Source organism: Gossypium hirsutum, chromosome A07 (assembly GCF_007990345.1).
Source record: "Gossypium hirsutum isolate 1008001.06 chromosome A07, Gossypium_hirsutum_v2.1, whole genome shotgun sequence".
Lineage (NCBI taxonomy): Eukaryota > Viridiplantae > Streptophyta > Magnoliopsida > Malvales > Malvaceae > Gossypium > Gossypium hirsutum.
Genome location: NC_053430.1, coordinates 29719882 through 29728078, shown reverse-complemented (window position 1 = coordinate 29728078; position 8197 = coordinate 29719882). Strand labels below are relative to the sequence as shown.

At 33.3% G+C, this 8197-nt stretch overlaps 1 non-coding gene across 1 annotated transcript; it reads left to right on the top strand.

Annotated features, from left to right (window-relative positions):
• Positions 1-307: 307 nt before the first annotated feature.
• LOC121204059 (small nucleolar RNA R71) lies at positions 308-414 on the top strand. Its single transcript, XR_005898987.1, has one exon. It is a non-coding gene; the product is annotated as a small nucleolar RNA R71 (small nucleolar RNA).
• The last annotated feature ends 7783 nt before the right edge of the window (positions 415-8197 follow it).

The window sequence follows — 8197 nt, the reverse complement described above, 5'->3', positions numbered from 1 at the left end:
CCTCCACTTGCATCGCACTACATTACAGGATGAACTTGTGAAGAACCAAGTAACCCGTCAATTTTTTTATTCAAAAGTTCTACCTGATTAGAGAGCATAATAGCCGAATCAATGTTAAACACGTCGACCACTTTCGTCGGCTTTGTCCTCATGACTTGCCACTGATAATTATTCAATGACATCTCTTTTATAAATTCATAGGCCTCTTCAGGTATTATTAATAGTCGCACCAACAGCTGCGTCAATCATCTATCTAGTCGAAGGATTTAGGCCGTAGTCAAAAGTTTGAACCTGTAGCCAAAGTGGTAGCCCATGGTGAGGGCACCTTCTCAATAGATCATTGTATCTCTCCAATGCATCATAGAGTGTTTCTAAATCCACATGCAAAAAAGAAGAAATATCATTCTTTAGTTTAGCTGTTTTAGCCGGTGGGAAATATTTAAGCAAAAACTTTTCGGTCATTTGTTCCCAAGTGGTGATTGATCCTCATGGTAATGAGTTCAGCCACTATTTAGCCTTATTCCTCAATGAAAAGGGAAATAACCAAAGGCGAATGGCATCGTTAGAAGTGCCATTGATCTTAAAGGTGTCGCAGAATTCCAGAAAGTTTGCTAAATGAGTGTTTGGATCCTCGTCCTGCAAACCATCAAACTGAACAAACTGTTGTATCATTTGAATCGTGTTAGGTTTAATTTCAAAATTATTTGCAGCAATAGCAGGTCAAACTATACTCGATTCAGCTCCTGTTAAACTAGGTTTAGCATAATCATACATAGTACGAGAAGCAGGATTCTGATTTACTGGGTTTGCAATAGCCACAGGACGTAATTGATTATTTTGATTATCAGCCATCCTCTCGGTTGTGGTTTGAATATCATCCTCTTGTCCTTCCTCTATGTATTGTACACTTCACTTTATTTCTCTTCAGTTTCTGCGAGCTGTTCTTTTGATCTCACTATAAAAAAGTAGAGGTCCTGACAGGTTTCTTCTAGTCATAAACTATAAAAACCTGCCAAAAGTAAATAAAAGAAATATTTAGTAATTTAAAAAAAATTAAATTGCAATAAAAATAAATGGCTAAAGTAATAAAAATTAAGCGTTCCTAATATTTTAATCCCCGGCAACAGCGCTAAAAATTTGATGCTCACTAAACTAACTAAAAATTCAACTTAAGGCAAGTGCACCTATCAAACAGTAGTATAGTTATGGTGAGACCGAAAATATCGTATCCATGAGGACTAAAAGTACTAGTAATTACTATCTTTTTATTATCTAGTCTAAGAATTAATGTATGTTTTTAAACTAAAACTATTTATCTAAGTAACTAAGATTACAACAAAGATGAAGTTTGAAAAATATTTTGGGAAAAGCTGATGGAGAAGACAATACCCAAGGAAGAATCCACCTAGACTTCACTTATTACTTCTGAATTAGATAATTTATTCACTTAACTTAATCCGTAGAAATCCCTAATTTATGTTAATATCTCTCTCGAGACTAAGAACAACTGACTTTAGGTTAATTAATTGAAATCTCTTTCTAATTAAAACCCCTATTGTCGCATTAACTCGATTTATGGATTCCCTTATTAGATTTGACTCTAGTCTGGCAGATTTATGTCGTGCTATCTCTAAGATTGCATTCTACTCCGCTTAATTATGGATGATCTACTCTTAAACAGGGACTTTTGCTCCACTGAATAAGCACATCAAAACCTAAATTAATACCCTAGAATATTAAAACAAGAACTTAGAACTCACAATTAAGAATAAGAATAAGCATTTATCATAAAATTCAAGTAATAAGATTCGTCATAGGGTTGATCTGCCTTAGGTATTTAGGGAGTTTAGTTCATAATAATAATGGAAAACATCTCAAAGTTTGGAAAACAACAAAACATAAAGAAACCTAAAGAACTTCTAGGAAATTGGATGGAAATCTTCAGTCTTGATGTAGATCCTTGCTCCGAGGTGATTCTGATGGCTATTCTTGAGTACTTTCTGCCTCCAACTCTGTGTGTCCCCTCTCATCCCCTTCTAGGGTGTTTAGATTGGCTTTAAAAGGCTTCAAAACTCTCAAAAGTGCCCTTTTTCGAATAGAACTAGACTTGGGCTCGACAGGGACACGGCCGTGTGCCACGCCCGTGTGAAGGTGCTCAGGCCGTGTGTAATACTGAGTTGGTTCTTAGTCGACACGGTCATGACACACGGGCGTGTAGTCTACCCGTGTGTCTCACACGGGCGTGTGAATTACCCGTATGGAAGTGCCTAGGCTGTGTGCAACACTGATTTAGGCCCAATTTGTTTGTTTTTTGGCCCGTTTCTTGCTCTCTCCTGAGTATAAAACATGAAATTAAAGGATTAGGATATCGTATTCAATGAAATCAAGGAAAAATCATCCATAAATATGTCAAGCATGGGGTAAAAATATGTATATCTTACGGTTTATCACGGATCATCGAGTATTATTGTCTCTATGGAAACTTTGGTATGGTAGAGAAATGTAATTGAAAATGTTTAAATATTTGGCATCTATGAGATTTGCATTTCGATGGCTTAGCGTGGTATAGTTTAGGCTGATACGATCTATCTAGTGTGGTGTAATTCACCTATGTATCCAAGTCCATTTTATTAGGGTTCCATTGGACGAACATTAATTTGAATATGAAAATTTGAAAATGAAATAAATTGAACCTGATAAATTAATCTGATATGTGATTTACTTGAAATGGTATAAATGGTGGATTGATGATAGAATATGATATTAAGATGAGTGTATGTGAATTTAGTACAAATTTATGATGATTTGCGTTGTGCTTATAAGATATTAAGGTCACATTGTTGTGACCTTAAGTGCCATGTTTAAGTTAAATGTATGCCAAAACTATAGTAGTTAGCATGCTCTTTGTGACCAAGGTAAGTATTGTGGTATCGATTTGAACTTACTAAGCACTTTAATGGTTACTATCATTGTTTCTCCTACTTGTAATCTCTAACTTGTGAGATTCACCGAGCCGGATCAGTTAATTAAAGAAAAAAGACTAAATTGTAACAGATGCAAAACAAAGTAATTATAGCATTTAGGTGATCAAATGACTTAATTAATAAGTGAGGAAGGACTTAAGTAATAATTAGGCCATAATTGATTTGTTGAGACGAAAAATTAATAGAAAATGATAAAATAATATGTTTTCAATGGCAATTTTGTAAATTAATGAAAGTTAAAACAAAAATTAAAGAATGAATTAATCAAATTTATTTTCATTTCTTTTTCAAATGGCTAAAATCCATAGCTAGGGAAAATAAGAGCTTTGGTTTTCTTGATTTCTTTGCATGTAAGTGAAATTCATACACATTTCTTGTAATTTTTATGTTTTTGAGATCATTGTAACTAGGTTCAGCTAGCCCGTATATTCATTTTTAATTTTTTTAAAAATTTTAGAAGTTTCCATTGAAGAATCTTGAATTTTTTTATTATGATAACTATGTATTTGAAGCTTTGGTTGTGTCGTTTGGTGATTTTGTGAAGTGATTTTAGTTAAGTTTTGAATTAAGGATTTAATTTTGAAAATGTCAAAATTTTAGGGTTTGATAGTGAATTTGATGTTTAGTAGGGACTGTTAAGGTGCCTAGTATATTCAGCTGAAATGTTGACTTGAGAAAAATGGTTAATTTGATGATTTTCGGGTTAAGGGACTAAATTGAAAAAGTTATAAAAGTTAGGGGTACTTGTGTAAATTTAAAAATGAAAGGGTATAAAATGTAAAGTGAATTGGAAGGTGAAATGTAAGCTCATAATTGAGAAATTTTATATTTTAGATCAAGACCCTGTTGATAGTCGTGGAAAAGGAAAAATTGTAAATTAGCCCTTAAATTTCTGCAACTACTACAATTCAGTCCAGGTAAGTTCATACAGTTTATAATTTAACATCTATATGAAATGTTAGATGGTTTAATGTGATATAATAGACATATTTGGTTATAAATTATGTAAAGTTATTCAAGAAAAGTAGTTGAAATTCAATTCTTGGATCGGATTGAACTCGGGATAGAGTACAATCGAGATATGGTGTGTTATGGAGTGATACAGGGGATTAGAATGGAGATTGATGTGGATTTATATGTATATGTTTCCCGAGTAGACCAAGGTTCAGCATTTGTTGCGAACTCTTATGTTATACTCCTTGTTTTGGTGTGCTTTCGGTTGGACTAGCTCTTCGGAGCCATTGGTGTGTTATCGGGTGGATTGGCTTGTATGAGCATTTGGTGTTTTTCAGTTGGAATATCGATGTACTCTTATCCGTAAGTCGTTTATCAGATTGTAAATATCTGTAATGTACTTGTTTAGTGATTTTGATGGTTATGTCATGTATTTGAGTTTTGAAATTAACCGGTTGAGATTGTCGATGACAGAAAACACATATGGTTGTATTATTATTAAATGATTTGTTGTACTTACTTCGGTAAGATTTATCATTTTAGTACGTCGAACTTACTAAGCGTCAATGAGCTTACTTGTTTTATTTTCTGTTCTTGTAGATACTTTGACGGTTGGACTGTAACATCCTGATTTTGGGCCTAGTCGGAACAGTGGTTTCGGGACCACAAATTCGATGAGTAAAATTTCATTTTTATTATATTTTTATGGTCTATGATTTTACGGAATGATTTCGTGAAAATTTCGTTTGAAAATTTTTACGTTTGAGTACTCAAATTAGTCAAATGGACTAAATCGTAAAAAGTGCAAAAGTTGAGTTCTACGTGCTAGAGGTATCCAATTGTTATGAAATTTTGAATTGGAGGTCCTTATATGGTAATTAGACCATTCTATAACTTTTTGGACAAAAATGGCATTGGTTTGGTAAAATTTGAAAGAATAGTAAAAATGGCATTTTGGTCATTTAGGGGTAAAATGAATTAAAAGACAAATTTTAAAGTCCACATGTGTCCCTTTCTTCTTACTTCAGTAGAATGTACCAAGAGCAACCATGGTTAGGGTTTTTCCAAGCTTCCAAGCTCAATAGTAACTGATTTCGAGCTCCGTTTTAACGTTCTATGCATTTTTGAAGTCCTAGTAACATGTTCTAGCTATTTTTACCATTTATTTGAGCTAGGATTTGTGTTTAAAAATTTACCCATGAATGGTTTGCATGTATTTTGATGTTTAATGGTAGAATATGAACGCTCGATGTGTAATAAATTACTTTTACTAAGCGGTTTTCGATGAAAACGTCCGAAAGGACTATTTTGTAAAAGTTGTAAAATTGGTCATAAAAGGGTGATTTAGTGGAAATTTGGGGCTTCCATAGTTATAAAAATAATTCGTCTAGACTTAAATGTAAGGAAATTGAATAAAAATCATTTTACGAGCATTGGGGCAAAAGTGCAAATTTGTGAAAGTTTAGGGGTCAAAATGAAAATTTTTAAAAATATGATTTTTAGTCTCATATGAATAATGTGACTAATTAGTAGGCTAAATGTGATATTATAGATCAATGAAATCGAGATTCAGGCTTAAATCGAGAAAATACAAGGTTATGGACTAAAATGGTAAATTGTCGTTTCTGGATCCAAGGTAAGTTCGTGTGATTTAATAAACCTATTATTCATGTTATTATTGTTATACATGAAATATATCTTATTATAATTGTATTGAATTTGATGTTAATAGAAATTTGATGGAATATGATATTTTAAATGAAATGAGTGGCCACCGTGTAAATGAGGTCCTGTATATGTTGCAGTAAAGGTTTTCCCGAAAGGGTAATCTTTTGGTCTCATTATGGAAAGGAATATAACCCGAAAGAGTAATAATTGAAAAGGATTTTTGTACCCAAATGGTACACTTGAAAAGGTTATGTACACTTTGTGTGTACACTTGAAAAGGTTATGTGCACTTTGTGTGTACACTTGGAAATGTTAGGTATACTTTGTGTATACCATTTGAAAAGGAAAGGTATACTTAGTGTATACCATTTGAAAAGGAAAGGTATACTTTGTGTGTACCATTTGGAAAGAAACGTACACCTCGAGTGTACAACTGGAAAAGGAAAGGTCCATCGAAAATTCAATAATTCAGCGGTAATGACATACATAGTGATATAAAGAAAAACAACATGACAAACTAATCTATACTAAGCTGATAATAGTATGATGCATATGATTGTCCTGTTTGGATGAGTGGTTGTGCTAAGAGATAGCACAGGTGTGTACTCGAAACCCATGGGTATATGTTTGACATGTGAAATGAAATCGAATTGTGATAAGATTGCAAATGAATGAATGATATTTATGAGAATAATTTCTATGAAAAACTTGTGATGGTTATCATTATGTTGCACTAAGACAGATTATGATAATAGTAGTGGTCCGACTTTGAAAATCCACTATAAATATTGGAAATTGATTTAGAGACTGAATAAAATATGAAATTAAAGCTTAATGAGCCTATTTTGATATAAAGGAAACAGTATAAGCAAAAGAATTTTTTCTTATGAGATAGTTGAATTCTTGTGAGATAGAGTTAGAATGAGTTCAGAATCCCCTGTTCTGACTTGGGAAAATTACTAGAAATTTAAAAAAAATAATTAAGAGTTAGAAAGCATATGAATGAAATCCTTAATGAGTTTACTTTCAGGAGAAAGTGACAGAAACGTTATTCGAGTCTTGTACTATGAGATAAATAAATTTTAGTGAAGAAAGGTCGAAGCTGTCAAATAGCAAAATAGGGGAGACTTTAAATAATAAACTATACTTATTGGCTAGACCAAAAATTCTGAAAATTATATGTTTGTAAGGGATATGAGTCTAGTTTCTGGGAAAATTAACAGATCTTGATTTGAAGTCTCTTAACTCCAGATATAAATAATTTAATGACTGTGACTCGAGAAAATAGCTTAACTGGAATTTGAATAAATAAAAAGAATTTGAAAATAACATGTTATCACATTGCTTATTATTTTCATGTGAGCTTAATAAGCATAAAGCTTACTCACTCCTTTCCATTTCTTAGTTTGTCAGGTCAGCTCAAGGTTGGAGATCGTCGGAGGCAGCATTGCACTATCGAACCATTACCCTTGGAGTATTGACATGCGTAAGTTAAATTTTTTCTAGTGAGTAGCATGTATAGGGACTTAGTTTTTTTTTATGATGATTATTGTTGTGATTAGCCAAAGGTATTGGCTTATATTAATTTGTTATTTATAGCCATGAGATATGACTTATAATGATTTTGGCTTGTAAGCCTATTTATCCATGATGTGTGTTAATGTTTTGTGATTGTGCTCGTTCACTATGTATGAGGAGTATAAGTCGTATGTACACGATGAATGCCTTAGGGCCGTTCGAGACGATCATGGTCATGGAATGATTGTGTGATATGGTAATAAGTTGTTAGTGCCCTAAACATAGATGTTGATGTATAAGTTAAAAATCCACAACATAATGGTATAAGTGATTAATAAGATGACAATGTTAAAAGTATATGTGCGCATGTGAAAATGACAAAAAGGCTGGGAAATTAACCTAAGTTTTAACCACTCGAGTAAAGACACGGTCGTATGTCTCAATCGTGTAGAGGCTATGGCCTAATACACGGGTGTGTGGCCTGGCCGTGTGGTATAAATTATTTTCCTGACATCATAAACAGAGTGTTATGCGGCCTGAGGACACGGGCGTGTTGATGGCACACGGGCGTGCCCCTGTGTCCAAACAGGCGTGTGACCCTATTTCACGAGAAAAATTTCTAAGTTTTCCCAGAACTTCCAAAAGTTCTCACTTTATTCCCGAACTTTTACTAAAGTATGGTTTTGGTTTCGTAGACCCAAATAAGGGATTATGTGCATGTGATAGAATGGTTTAATATATGAATGAAATTTTATGGCTCGATTTTGTATGTTTGTGAATATTCAAGTCTGGTAATGCCTCAAACCTTGTCTCAGGGTTGGATACGGGTGAGGGGTGTTACATGGACAGTCGGATCAGCACTCAAGTCATATTTTCCACTCATTTTGGTAGTTTTTGGAACGTTCATTTCGGATTATATGGCATGTAATAGGCTTGTATGTCATTAATATTGCTTTGATATGTAAAATGTTAAAGTATGATCTTAAGTGCAAATAGTCAACTTATATGATATATATGAATGAGGTAAGATGTTTAAATGCAAGTTCATGGTAAGTGTGACTAGAATATTGTGA